At 37.1% G+C, this 14538-nt stretch overlaps 1 protein-coding gene across 6 annotated transcripts in view; it reads right to left on the bottom strand.

The window, feature by feature from the left end:
- The window catches only part of ROBO1 (roundabout guidance receptor 1), a 1122944-nt gene that overhangs the window by 704699 nt on the left and 403707 nt on the right, over positions 1–14538 (bottom strand). The gene's annotated exons all lie outside the window — the stretch shown is intronic.

A 14538-nucleotide genomic window follows, 5' to 3' on the forward strand; every position in this document is an offset into this window, starting at 1 on the left:
ACCGACTGAGCCACTCAGGTGTCCCAATGACGTCATTTTTTAACATAATTTGAAAAGCTACTCTTTGAGGATTATCTCCTTAGTAGGATAAGCATGACAAAAAAATTAGTATAATCTCTATAGGCACACCTTATGTTTGCCAACAAATGGTGTTCTACTGTTTGCTCACCTTATTTACAACTTGTATCGCTAATAACATTGAATATTCCCTGAATTTTGGCAAAAATTATGTTCCGTAAAAAAAGAAAACAGAACAACAGCAACAAAAGATACTAAGGTCACATACTAAATATTCTCCAATGTTGCCAAATTCACTGTAGTTTTGTCCTTGGATCCTTCCCATCCCTTGATACGTCTCTACGTGGATGCTAGGACGCGTGCCTCTCCTGGCTTTGTCCCTACGTCTCTGTCTGCCCTTCTTCAGTCTCATTTTATTTGCCAGCATCTTCTCAACTTCTACGCACACACTGAACTTCTTCCCTTTTCCATTTCTATACTCATTGGCTTGATGATTTCCTCTGGCCTCATGAATTTAAATAGCAAGGAACGTCCTCAAATTTATATTTCTATTCCGATTTCTCACCTGAACTCCACACTGTGGGGTGCAACTGCCAACTTCACATGTCTGTGTGCATAGCTAATGATGTCTCAATTTCACCACATTCAAAAACAACTCAGATTTTACATCCCTGCAGCCTTTTTCTTTTCGGTAACAGGCAACTCCATTCTTCTTGCCATTCAGGCTCAAGACTTTGAAACCTTGACTCATCCTCTCACCCCACAAACAACCCTCCAGTTCAACAACAAATACTACTGATTATATCTCCAAAAGGTGCCTAGATTCTTCACACTGCTGGCTCTTTCTACTACTCCAGCCACGATCTGAGCCACTCTCGCACGGCTTGTTTACTGCAATAGCCTCCAGACGGTTCTCTCTGCTTCCACCCTTCCATCTGTTCTCGATGCAGCAGAAGCAATGATAATTTTCAGTGCAAGTCAGCTCATAATACTCTTCTGCTCCACGTGTTGGTAGTAGACTGCAAGGTCCTATTTGATCTTCCCTAGTCTTACACCTCTGACTTCTTGTGCCCTTTCTTCCCCTTAGTCATTCTTCTCCACACACTCTGGCCTCCTTGCTTTTCCACAGAAACATCAGGAACATACCTGTGTGCTACAGTCTTTACACTTGCTGGCGAACACAGGGCTCACTCTCTCTCCGTCTGCACGCATGTACAGTTGTCTTATTCCCTAGTCAACAAATGTGGAATTACAACCTAATCCTGCCCTCCCTGAGGACACCCCCACTTCTCTTTTCTGCTTTGTTTTTCTCCTTGGCACTTATCAACATCTGAAATACTATACACGTTACTTTTTTTGTGCTTTTGTATTGTCCACATTCTCCCAGTAAAATGTTAAGCTTTCTGAGGGCCAAGATTTTGGTCTGTTTATTGCTGTATGCTTGATCAATGCCCATGTGCAACCTCTAGAAGGCACTCAAAAATATTTGTTATAGAAGTGAATAAAGTTTACAACTTGTATAGTTGTTTAAGGAACATATCTTTTATTCCTGTTTTGTGTCTTTAACACTATAGTTTCTGTAGGTCTAGAATATTTCTTGTTCTTGGCTAACTTTAAATTCTCTCCAATGACTTTGATCTTATAATTTAATGACAGACCCATCTAATTCCAAATCTATACACTCCCTGCATCTTGGACCCACCTACTTGGCAGGTGGGATAGCCTGTTTGCTCCGCTGACCTTGTCTGAAGTGACTTGCTGTCCCAACCACCCAGTGTCTATCACTGAGTTTCTCGACACCAATTTACATGAGTCTGGCTGGAGTTTTTTCCATCAATTTAATGGCCTTGTCTATCTTACATCTGGATGCACCCCAAAAGATAGCACCTGCCTCATCCCCTAAGGCATGTCTGATTCCATTACTCTGTTCTGTGGAGCCTGCTTCTTACTGTTGCAATTTTTCCCAGTTATGTTGCAAGATCCAAGTTTGCAGAGTGCCTGACTCCTGCTTTTGTGATTTTTCTTTCACTGCCTCAGGTACAAGGCAGTTCAGGTGAACTTGGATCTTGGCCTGAGTGAGGGAAGGGAGAACTTCTGGAGCTCAAAATCTCATGTTACCAGGAAAAGGGAAATGTGAGAGCTCTGGGTTCAGGATACAGATGACTGTGAGTTGTAGTTCTGAGTCCAACAGACCCCTTGAATGTGCACCTAATGGTGGTTTGTCTTGGCTCTCTTCACCTTAAGAGAGAGAGAGAAAATCTCTCCTCTTAGGATGTTAAGAAGAAAACTTCAGCCAGAAATGTATCTTTGTACTACCTTTTACTATTTCCCATTTCTTAGAAGCTAGGAATGCAAAGTTGTTTTTCTCTTTTCTTTTCTTTTTGTTTCTTTTCTTTTCTTTTCAAGACCAGGTCTTGTGGGAAAAATATACATACAAACGCTCTTCATGAATTCCATGAAGTGTTATAATTAAAACGTGAAAAGGAAGTATATTGGAGTTTGGCAGGAAAAGAAAAAAAAAAACATGTGCAAACCTAAGGGGGCTAGTAAGATCCTAGTATTTCTGGGGGACTTCTAGAGTTCAACATGGCTGATATAGAGTGAATACAGGGAAGTAAATAGACTGAGAGTTAGGCAGATTTGATTAGACAATTCCTAGACAGAGAAGCCAAAATAAATCACTCTGATGTATTTTAGAGGATGCACTGATTCCTTAGTAATTATATAAATGCAAGTAAAATCACAATGTGATATCATCATGCACCCATTCAATTAACAAAATTTAGAGATAGGTAAATCCAAGTATTGGTGAGGGCATGGAAAATCAGTAACTCTCATGAATTCCTAACTCATAGAACCATCTGGAAATAAATCTGGGTGTACTGAATGCATTAGGTATGCATGCAGCATGTCACTGGAATGGAATCTCTGGTAGAAGTGTTTTTGCGCCATAAGCTCAGGAAATGACTGCTTTGAAGAAATCAGTAGTTGGTTGGAGGTAGGAATTATGGCTGTAAAATAATAAAACTAATGTCCATGCACCACCAAAACGGTTTCTGGGGAGGATTCAGATTAATTTGGATAGGCAACCGAGGCTTTGATTTCTTGTGTCATTTCCATCTGACATTGTACTCCATCACCACATTCATTTCACATCTTAGCAGTTACTACTGTATTTTTCTCTTTTTTTAATGTTTATTTTTGAGGGGGGGGGGAAGAGAGAGACAGACAGAGTGTGAGTGGGGGAGAGGCAGAGAGAGAAGGAGACATAGAATCTGAAGCAGGCTCCAGGCTCTCAGCTGTCAGCACAGAGCCCGACACAGGACTCGAAACCACAAACCTTGAGATCATGACCTAAGCCGAACTCTGATGTTTAACCAACTGAGCCACTTAGGCACCCCAACTACCATATTTTTCTTCATTCATTCATTTCCTACTGGCTCTCTCTGTCTTGTTGTCTCACTGTAATGTTTACTCCAACTGCCGTACTTACATTCAACTTTTAACCCATTTATTTGTAATATTTTATTTCACATACTTTTCCATCAAAATTCTGATTGATATTTTTATTGTAGTAATTCTTTCTTTTTATAACTGGAAAAATAACATACCATTCATACTTTATTACATTAGAGTCTTCTTCTGTTATTTCTACCCATGAAAATTATAGTCCGGTATGTTATTTTTTGTTCAATCAGCATGACAATTAGGTGGAAAATGTAATCAGGAAATTTTCCTGAAGCAGGTGACTTGGGTATAAATGAGAAAGGAGGGCCTTCTAACTGATGGGCAACTCAAAGGCACACAAATAGGTAGCATAGAATGGAAAGTTGGCTAGATTTAGCTAGAGGGGAGAGTCAGTCTGTAGTGGGAAAAGATAAAATTAGAGAGGTACAAAAGTGCCAGTTGACAGAAGACCTTGAATTAAAAGCCAAGAGTTTAGACTTGATATAGTAGGAGTAGCTGATTCTTGAGCAGGAAGGTGATGTGATAAAAATGGCATTTGCGGAAGATTATTTTAGCAACTTACAAAGGAATAATTGTAGCAAAAGGAGACAGGAATTAGGATCACCAGCAAAGAAGTTATTGTAACCCTTGTTTGAACAGAATAGGTCTGAAGTCATAGGAAAAAGGCCAAAACGATGAGTCTGTCAGATGCTATAAAGCAAGAGGTTTCAAATCTTGGTTCTTGGATCACCTATTTCAGAATCACCTGGAATGTTGTTAAAAATTCATATTTTTATACTACATGCCTAAACTCTTTAATGTTGTTCTTGTCAGGAGAAGACTGGGAGTGAGCATTTTAACAGGTTCCCTGTGTGATTTTTTTTTTCACATGGAAGTTCGAGAAGTTCTGCTCTAGAGGAAGAATTAAGAGAACACGGTAGCTATATTTGGGAATAAAGGAGGGAAAAAAAGAGTACAATGATTATATGGCAGCCAACTAGGACTCAGGAAAACATGACAGAGCAATCAATAGAAAACAAAATTAATAGATATTATTTTTTAGAGGAGTTTTAGGTTTACAACAAAACTGGGCAACAGTACAGAGAGTTCATATATACCCCCTGCCGCTATATACCCACAGCCTCCCCCATTATTAACATCCCCTATTGAGCAGTGCACTTGTTACAATTGGTGAACCTATGTTGATACATCCTTCTCACCCAACATCCACAGCTTACACTGGTTTCACTCTTGGTGTCGAACCAAATACCGGTTTGGAAAAATTCATACTGACATGTGTCCACCACTATAATGTCATACACAGTAGTTTAGCCCTAAAAATCTTCTGTGCTTTGCTTATTCATCTCTTCCTCCTCCTGAACTCCTAACAACCACTGATACTTTTCCAGAATGTCACATAGTTGGAACCATACAGTATGCAGCCTTTTTAGATTGGCTTCTTTCACTTGGTAATATGCATTTAAGGATTGACAGCTCATTTCTTGAGGTTGCTGAATAACAGTCGATGGTCTGGATGTACTACAGCTTATTTATTACTCACTTACAGAAGGGCATCTTGGTTGCTTCCAAATTTTGGCAATTTGAACAAAGCCACTATAAACATTCATGGAGAGATTTTTGTCTGAATATACGTTTTCAACTCCTTTGAGTAAATGACTGCTGGATGGCATGTGTAGTTTTTTAAGAAACCACCAAGCTGTCCTCCAAAGTGAAGGTACCATTTTGCATACCCACCAGCCACAAATGACAATCGAAATTTAAAGTCAACTTTTATCATAGCAGAAATCATGGTAGAAAAGCATTCATGGTAGGAAAGATGCTGAGGTGTGTTACTAACATATTAGAATCAAAATGAACAAAAATCCTCACAGAAATAGACTTGAGACAATGAGAGAACTAGTGGGAGTATTCAGCATTAAACACAGATATTTTGAAAGTATTGCAGTATTGATGACATCTGAAGCCATTAAATACTGGATGTTGTTTTACATGAAAATATAGGGTCTAAGACATAGGTGTCCCCACATTAAGTGGTGGACAGAAGAAGTGTCAGAAGACATAAGTTGCTTCTTTTCCCGAACTTGACTTGAGACAGTGAAACCTTGGAGTGCTTACAAAAACTCAGCTTCCAGGGTCCCAATCCAGAATTGACTCAGAATATCTAGGAGAAAAGTATAGGAATTGGTACTTGGCAAGTTTCTCAGGTGATTTTTATGATTTCTCAGAGGCTGATTGCTTCCTATTGAAATTCATAATTTTAGAAAAGTCCACAGAAGGACGGATGGGGTATATGTTGAGATAATACAGGTATAAAATATAGACGTGTTTCTAGGCATGGCTAAGTGACATTCCATAAGGTGCAGACGGAAGTACTCTTCCAGATTAAAATAGAACAGTGGTTCTCAGTTTGAGGTGATCTTGTTCCCCAAAGGACAGTTGGTAACATCTGAAGACGACCTTGATTGTCACAAATTGGGGTGGGGGGCAAGTACTTCTTGCATCTAGTGGGTACAACGCAGTGACGCTGTTAAACATCCCACAATGCAAAGGACAGCCCTCACCTTCCCAGAGCAAACAAATGTTGGCCCTATATATTGACAGTAATAAGATAGAAACCATAAAATAAAGAGGAATAACAGTTAAATTCAATATGTGAATCTAGTTTGGATTGTAATTTAAAATTAAAAATAATACTGGGGCATCTGGGTGGCTCAGTTGATTAAGCATCTGACTCTTGATTTCAGCTCAGGCCATGATCTCCTGGTTCGTGAGTTTGAGCCCCACAGGCTCTCTGCTGACAATGCAGGGCCTGCTTGGGATTCTTTCTCTCCCTCTCTCTCTGCTCCTCCCCTGCCCATGACCTCCCTCTCTCTCTCTTTCTATCTAAAAAATAAATAAACATTAAAAAAAAAACATTGGCGGCAGCTATAAAAGACCTTCTCAGGACTTTTGGGGTATTTGTGCATGGGCTATCCAGTATATAATAGAATCACTGTTATTCTTCTAAACTGTGATCTAATTATGGTTAGAAAAATGAACACTTTTCTTTAGGATATGCGTGTTGAAGTCTGAAACTAGTTTCAAATGACAGAGCAAGGAAAGCAATGTATACATATGCATATGTATCTTTAAAGAAGAGATGACATAATTGTGACAAAATGTTAAGTTTTAATACAGAAAGAGGAACATAAACGTTCCCTTATTTTTCTGTCAATGTTTTGGTATGTTTGAAATTTGTTCATAAAAAAGTTGTGGAAAGTACCATTCGATGTATTTTGACAATGTATATTTGGGATTTGAACCAAGGGGCTCCTTATGGTTTGTTTGATCCTGAAATCATTTTTTCCTGCCATCTTTTCTACTGCATTAGACCATTCCCACCACCACTTGTTCTCATTTAAAATCTCTGAGATGCATTTGCTGATAGGAACAGAGGTATAAGCAGGGCACATGTGACTCAATGAAGAATCTGACAGCTATGGACAGTCTTTTATTTCATGTCTCTTCCCTCTTTGTTTCATCTAGATGGCTTTTGCTCTCTGGGGGCAAAGGATTCCAGACTGCCTCACTAGAGGGAAGTCTTTCACTTCCACTCTCGGGTCTAATTACCTACACGGTACCTGTGAGTGGGAGGTTACCCAGTGGCTTTCAAAACATGTCCCTTGGGGCAACAAAATAGGAAGAGAGATAAAGACCCACATGGTTTTGCTTTCACTGGAATTATCTAAACCCGACCACAGCCACTTCCTAATCGTGAGGTGATAACTCGAGTGACTGCATTCCATGGTGAAGCTGTCACCTCTCTGGCCCTCTCCTTGCTCTGTCTTGCATTCCAGGGCCATCAGCAATTTTGCTGAAACAGGTCTTTCAGCTTTGGACAGTTTATAAGCTGTTGCCGCTTTTATTAAGGTTACTGTGGCTTTTTCACTGTTGCTAAAACTCTAAAAATATTTTTCAGTGCTTCCTAGTGCCCTCACATACTGGGGTACTTTGTAGATACTTGATGCTTTGGTTGAGCACACGTTTGAAATATAGTAGATTCTACAACTGGCCAAAATATTCAAATACTAATGATAGGTTAATATGAGGGGGATTCATTGAGAATTAGGTCAAGAGTAATTTTTGAGAAGAGTCTGATTAAAGTCAGTTTCATATACACCAAATCCTAGATAAATAGATGCACTGATATAAACTTATAAATTTATGACATATATTATATATGCATATATATACATGCATGCATGTATGCAAATGCGTATATAACAAATCCTAGATAAATAGATGACTGATATACATTTGTTGAATTTATTTTCTTGCTTTTGATGTAAATGGTTATATGTTGGTTACTATTTATATTTGTAGAGAAATATAGTCATCCCTCAGTGGGATGAATAGAAGTATGTTGGAATTGCTTTTGAATTCCGTTGTCATGATGATGTAGAAAATTATGTCTTAAACAGGCAGGCCGGTTCTTGGTTGCATTTTATATGACTTTTATCAGAACATGAACTACTTTTTTAACTCTTCAAAAGAGTACTTTTCTTTTTCTTATGTCTGAACACATGATGCTTCAAACAGTAGTCTCCGTAAATGCTGACTATCTAAGTGAATATTCCCAAGCTTTCTTCTCTTTTTTTCTGTGTAGGGATCAAGTCACTTCTTAAAAGATGTACAATGTTATGTGAGCATCAAATTTCTAAATGAAGCCTGACTCTTTAAATAAGATTTCCTAAATTAAAAAGGTTCCAATATGAAGCTCTATTTCCTAAAAAGAGCTACACAAATATGTTCACCATCTTAGATCACTGAAGCATATCATATAAAAATTATCATTTTGCAAAATGACACATATTCTAGAATCATATGTATATGTATTTTACTAATGATTATTTTAAACAGTCATTCAGAAAGAAGAGCTCAGTTATACTTTACATTTAGAGATGAAAGTTTTCTAATAGTTACTTTATTTCAGGCTATGATAATCATATATGATTTAAATGTAGACAGTCAAAACATACAATTTAATTTAATGCTTTCCTGGAGTTCATAGTATGGTGATGCGTAAAAAAAAATACAAAAAATAGTATGTAGGTTTTTTGTTTTTTGTTTTGTACAGCAAAAGCATGTGTAGATATATATTGTTTTATAGACAGAGGTCTGGAAAGGAATATACCCCAATCTTAACAATATTTATATTCAGGGATTGATAATACAGAAGGAATAGGGGGTGTTGTAATTCTTCCTTTGTGTTTAGTTTTATTTGCTAAGTATTTCAATAAACATACATTAAATAGTAATGTGTGTGTCTATGCCTTAGGATTCTGTGAAAAATCTAAACCTCTCTAATGTGTCGGCATGTTTGTTGGACTTAAAATATTTTTGATGACAGTCAAGGTCAAATATTAGTTTGCCTGTGGCACAGCCTAAATTATCCTCTCAACAAACTGTACCAAATAATAATGATGTGATAGGTAAATAGGGCTCTTTGTCACTAAATTAAGAAAGGATTTAACTTCTAAGTAAGATCTGATCCATCAGACAATTTCAGTATATTGAAGTACAGACAATAAATGGCAACGCAGTTTGCATATTGGCAAAAACATCTCGGAACCCTTGCAGTTGAGGCAGGGTCAGAGAATCCCTGGCAAACAGGTGAACCTACCGGGAACCACCACAAGCAGAAGCAGAAAACGGGGTAAAGTTTCGCTAAAGTGTAATGACAAACGTAGAATATAACATTCCAATGTCAAGGAAGAAAAGTAGTTGGCTCATTCACCTGAGCACACCAATAATAAATAAAGAGGTTCATTTTCAACAAGGGTACTGAGTGAACCATGAACTTAAAACCCCATGGAGTATACTGTGAATAGAAGACTCAGGTAGGACAGAGTGCAGACTATGTTATTTTTGTTACATTGAGGTATGCGTAGATAATAACACATATATCAGAAACATCTTGTATCACAGTCAAAATGACGAGATATGCATTTATTTGCACCTCTTACCTGTGAGGTAAAGTTTTCCTTCCAAACATTCAGCCTTTTTTTTTTTTTTTTTTTTTTTTGAGGTGGGGAGGGAAGATAGGAGAAACACAACAGTGGAGAAAGTGTCATAATATAGGTGCGTTACACAGTGATTTGGAGACAGAATCAAGTAATGCTAACTGGGATTTGCAGAAGGCCTCGCATTGGAGGTCATGTTTGTACTGAACTTTGAATTATAAACTGTTTTCAATCTCTAATGACAACCATCTCAGACGGTCATTTGGCTGTCAGCAGAAGTTACCAGTGAGTCGTATATTTTATGTTGTTGAGGGGAAAAGAGACAAATATGTTAGAAACTTCATATGCACGTGGTGAAGCTAATGTTTGCATGCGTCCACCCATTTCCAAAGGGACAGAACACACGAGATTTATTATCAAAGTTCCAAGTTTCTTCTCCAAGACAGGCTTAATTATGACCAAAAATAATTCAATTTAAAACCCCAAAGTCTCATTGGAAAAATAATATCAATCGAATCTACATATTAACATTCCTCAGCTTTAATAAAACATTCAAACAACATATTATTGTTGGCCAAGCACAATAGTTGGCCACAAAACCTAGCCAAGTCTCTGTTTTGATTTCAGATTCTGACTCTACTTGAGGAGGTAACGCTGAAACACCTTTGTAAAAGAACTAGAATATCTGTGGTATTTTAGCATAAGCATTCATGAGTTACAGATTTGTTTCATTTATGACCTATGTCTAATAAAAGTGATAGAGTCAAAGAGTGTTAAGAAGCCTATGAAGTAAAGACTTGTTCATATTCATGAGGATATTGAAGCCCAGAGAGAATTTCAGTAACTTCTTCAACAAATATAGCATTAACCAAATGTTTATATGGGTTCAGCACTTCAATAATTGTTGGAAACTTTAATACCTTACTTTTAATAATGGACAGTCAACTAGTAAGAAAGTCAACAAGAAAATAGGAGACTTGAATAGCATTATAAGCCAGCTAGAACTAACAGACATCTATGGGATACTCAACAACAGCAGAATTACATATATTCTTCTCAACTGTGCATAGAACAATTTTTTAGGATAGACCATATGCTGGGCATAGAACAAACCTCATGAAATTTAAAATAATAATGATAATATCATCATAATAATAATAATAATGATAATAATAATAATGTGTTCTCCAGTCATAATGGAATGAAATTAGAAAACACTAACAAAAAGAAATCTGGGAAACTCATAATTATGTATAAATTATACAACACAGTCTTAAATTGCCAATGGGCCAAAGGAGAAATCGCAAGGGAAATCAGAAAATACTTTTGAGAGGAATAAAACTAAAGACATACAACGTACTGAAACTTAGAGGACTCAGCTAAAGTAATGCTCAGAGGGAAATTTTATAGCTATAAATGCCTATATAGACAGAGTATATATACATATAAACATGTATACATATATGCATATAAATACATATGCAGAAAGAGAGAGAGTGAGAGAGAGAAAGATCTCATATTAACAACCTAACCTTCTACTTAAGACACAGGAAAAAGAAGAGCAAAGTAAACTTACGGAAGCAGAAGGAAGTAAATAATAAAGATTACAGTGGAAATTACTGAACTACAGAAAAGAAAAAAAATAGAGAAAATCAATAAAACCAAAAGCTGATTCTTTGAAAAATTCAATACAATTGACAGACCTTTAGCTAGACTGAGCAAAAGAAAGTGGGGGTGGGAGTAGGAGGGGGAGGAGAAAGAGAGAAGATTCCAATTACTAGAATCAGAAATACAAGCTAGAACAGTGCTACACCTTTAAAAAATTACAACAGTAGGATATATGCCAGTATAGTAAATAACTTAGATGAAATTGACACATTCCTAAAAAGAAACACTTTAAAACTGACTCAAGAAGAAACACACTTAAACTTCTAACATGCAAAGAGACTAACTTAGAAATTTTAAAATACCCTCCCCCAAAAGTTTAAACCCAGATGGTTTCACTGATGAATTCTACTAAACATTTTAGAAAAAACTAATACCACCTTTTCACAAAATATTTAAAAAAAAAACAAACAAAGAGGAGGAAAACTCCCCAACTCATTTTAGGAGGTTAGTATAACTCTGATACTCAAAACCAGACAAAGACACAATAAGAAAAGAAAAAAGGATATCACAAATGAATATCCCTTGTGAAAATCTTCAACAAAATACTAGCAATCTGAATACAGCAGCACACACACATACACAGCACTAAATGGGATTTATCCCAGGAATTCAAGGTTGGTTTAGCATCCAAAAAATCATTAAGGTAATACAACATATAAGTGGGACAAAAACAGAAACAAAAACAAAAACCATGATCAACTATATAGACACAGAAAAAACATTTGCCATGCTAAAAAAAAAAAACTAAAACAATAGGAATAGAAAAGATTTTCCTCAGACTTATGAAGGACATCTACAAAAAACCCATATCATGATTAATGGTAAAGGCTAGGTGCTTTCCTCCTAAGATCAGAAAAAACGAAAAAGATGTCTGCTCTCTTCACTCCTATTTAATACTGTACTGGAACCTATAACAAGGACATCTAGGCAAGAAAAAGAAATCAAAGGCATCCAGATTGAAAAAAAACATACAAAACTATCCTATTCATACTTGATATGATCTCATTTATAGAAAATCCTAAGCAATCTATAGAAAATCCTACGATTGGTCTTTTCAACAAATGGTGCTGGGACTTTTTGTATATTTACATGCAAAAGAAATAAATTAGACTCTTATTTCACAGCATATACAAAAATTAAAAGTAAATCAAAGACCTAAATAGAAAAACTAAAATTATACAACTCTTTTTTTTAAAAAAAAATAATGTTTATTTTTGAGACAGAGACAAAGTGCAAGAGGAGGAGGTACAGAGAGAGGGAGACACAGAATCCGAAGCGGGCTCTGTCAGCACAGAGCCAGAAGCAGGGCTCGAACCCACAAACCGCGAGATCATGACCCGAGCCGAAGTCAGATGCCTAACCAACTGAGCCACCCAGGCGCCCCCCAAATTATACAACTCTTAGAAGAAACACAGGGATGAATCTACATGACTTCAGATATTACCATGGAGTCTTAGATATGACAAAAGTGTCAACAACAATAAGGAAAACAGATAAATAGGACCTCATCAAAATTAAAACACTTTGTACTTCAGGGGTGCCTGGGTGGCTCAGTCGGTTGAGTGACTCTCAGGTCATGATCGCACAGTTCGTGACATCAAGCCCCATGTCGGTCTCTGTGCTGAGTGTGGAGTCTGCTTGGGATTCCCTCTCTCCCTCTCTCTCTGCCCCTCCCCTGCTCTTGCTCTCTCTCTCAAAAATAAAATAAAAATTAACAAAATAAACAAAACCAAAAACACTTTGTGCTTCAAAGGACACCATAAAAAGGTGAAAATGGAACCCAAAGAATGTGAGAAAATATTTGTAAATCATATATCTGATAAGGAATTTGCACTTAAATATATAAATAATACTTAGGATTCATAATAAAGAGACAAATAGACTAATAAATGGGCAAAGGATCTGAATAGACATTTCTTCAAGGGGGATATATAAATGGCCAATAAACATATGAGAAGATGCTCAACATCAGAGTCATCAAGGAACTAAAAATTGAAACCAAATGTGATACAAATTCACACCCACTAGGATGGTTATAATGGAAAATACAGACAATAACAAGTGTTGGTGAGGATATGGAAAAATTAGATCTTTCATACATTACTAGTGGGGATGTAAAATCGTGTAGTAACTTGAACAACACCCTGGAAGTTCCTCAAAATGTTAAACATGGAGTTTTGCCTTAGCAATTCCACTCCCAAGAAAAATGAAAACTTATGCCCACATGAAAACTTGTACACAGATATTCTCTGCACCTTTATCACAAAAGCCAAGGTGGAAACAACATCAACTGATGAATGGTTTTAAAAATATGGTATATCCACACGATGGAATATTATTTGGCCATAAAAAGGAATGATGTACAGATACACACTACAACCTGGACAAACCTGCAACACGTGATGTTAAGAGAAAGAAAGAGCCTAGGCACCAAAAAACCTTTACATGATTGCATTTATATGAAATAGACAGAATAAGCAATTCTATGGAAACAGAAAGTAGATCTGTGGTTATTTAGCGCTGGTGGAACTGGAAAATAGATGTGCAATAGCTAAAGGACATAGGATTTTTTTTTTGAAATGATGAAAATGTTCTAAATTGGCCATGGTAAATGTTGTATATAGGAGTATTCTAAACCACTAAGAGCTATACACTTTTTCAAATGGGTGAGGTGCAAGGTACGTGAATTACCTCATAAAAATCTTCTCACAAATGCTATTTTAGGCTTCTACCAGACAAATGCAAACTGTGATTAAATAAATAATTTTGCTTTACAGTTTTGTATTGTCCCATGCATTTCAAACATATTGTTTCCTTTGATCTCAGAGACAACCATGAGAAGTAAAATTAAACTAGATGAAGTCGTTTTGGGAGCCACCAATGATCACTCAACTTTGTAGAGAGGTTTACTTTAAAAATATTTTTTTAGCATTTATTTATTTTTGAGAGAGAAGGGGAGAGAGAGAGAGAGAGAGAGAGAGAGAGAGAGAGAGAGCGAGCAAGTGGGGGAGGGGGAGAGAAAGACAGGAAGACAGAATTGGAAGCAGCTCCAGGTTCTGAGCTGTCAGCACAGAGCCTGAGGTGGGGGCTTGACTGAACTCACCAACCAGGAAATCATGACCTGAATCAAATTCAGAGGCTTAACCCATTGAGCCAGGCAGGTGCTCAGGAGAGGTTTACTTTAAAAGACAATCTATCTGTGGGGGGTCCTGGATGGCTCATTTGTTTGAGCCCAGATTCTCCATTTCAGCTCAGGTCATTATCCCAGGGTCCTGGGATTAAGCCTTTCATCCAGTGACTCGGGGCTGAAGGTGAAGCCTGTTTAAGATTCTCTTTCTCTCCTTCTGCCCCTCTCCTGCACTTATGTGCTCTCTCTAAAATT

This window comes from Panthera pardus, unplaced genomic scaffold (genome assembly GCF_024362965.1).
Source record: "Panthera pardus isolate Hobbes unplaced genomic scaffold, ASM2436296v1 HiC_scaffold_16, whole genome shotgun sequence".
NCBI classification, from domain to species: Eukaryota; Metazoa; Chordata; class Mammalia; order Carnivora; family Felidae; genus Panthera; species Panthera pardus.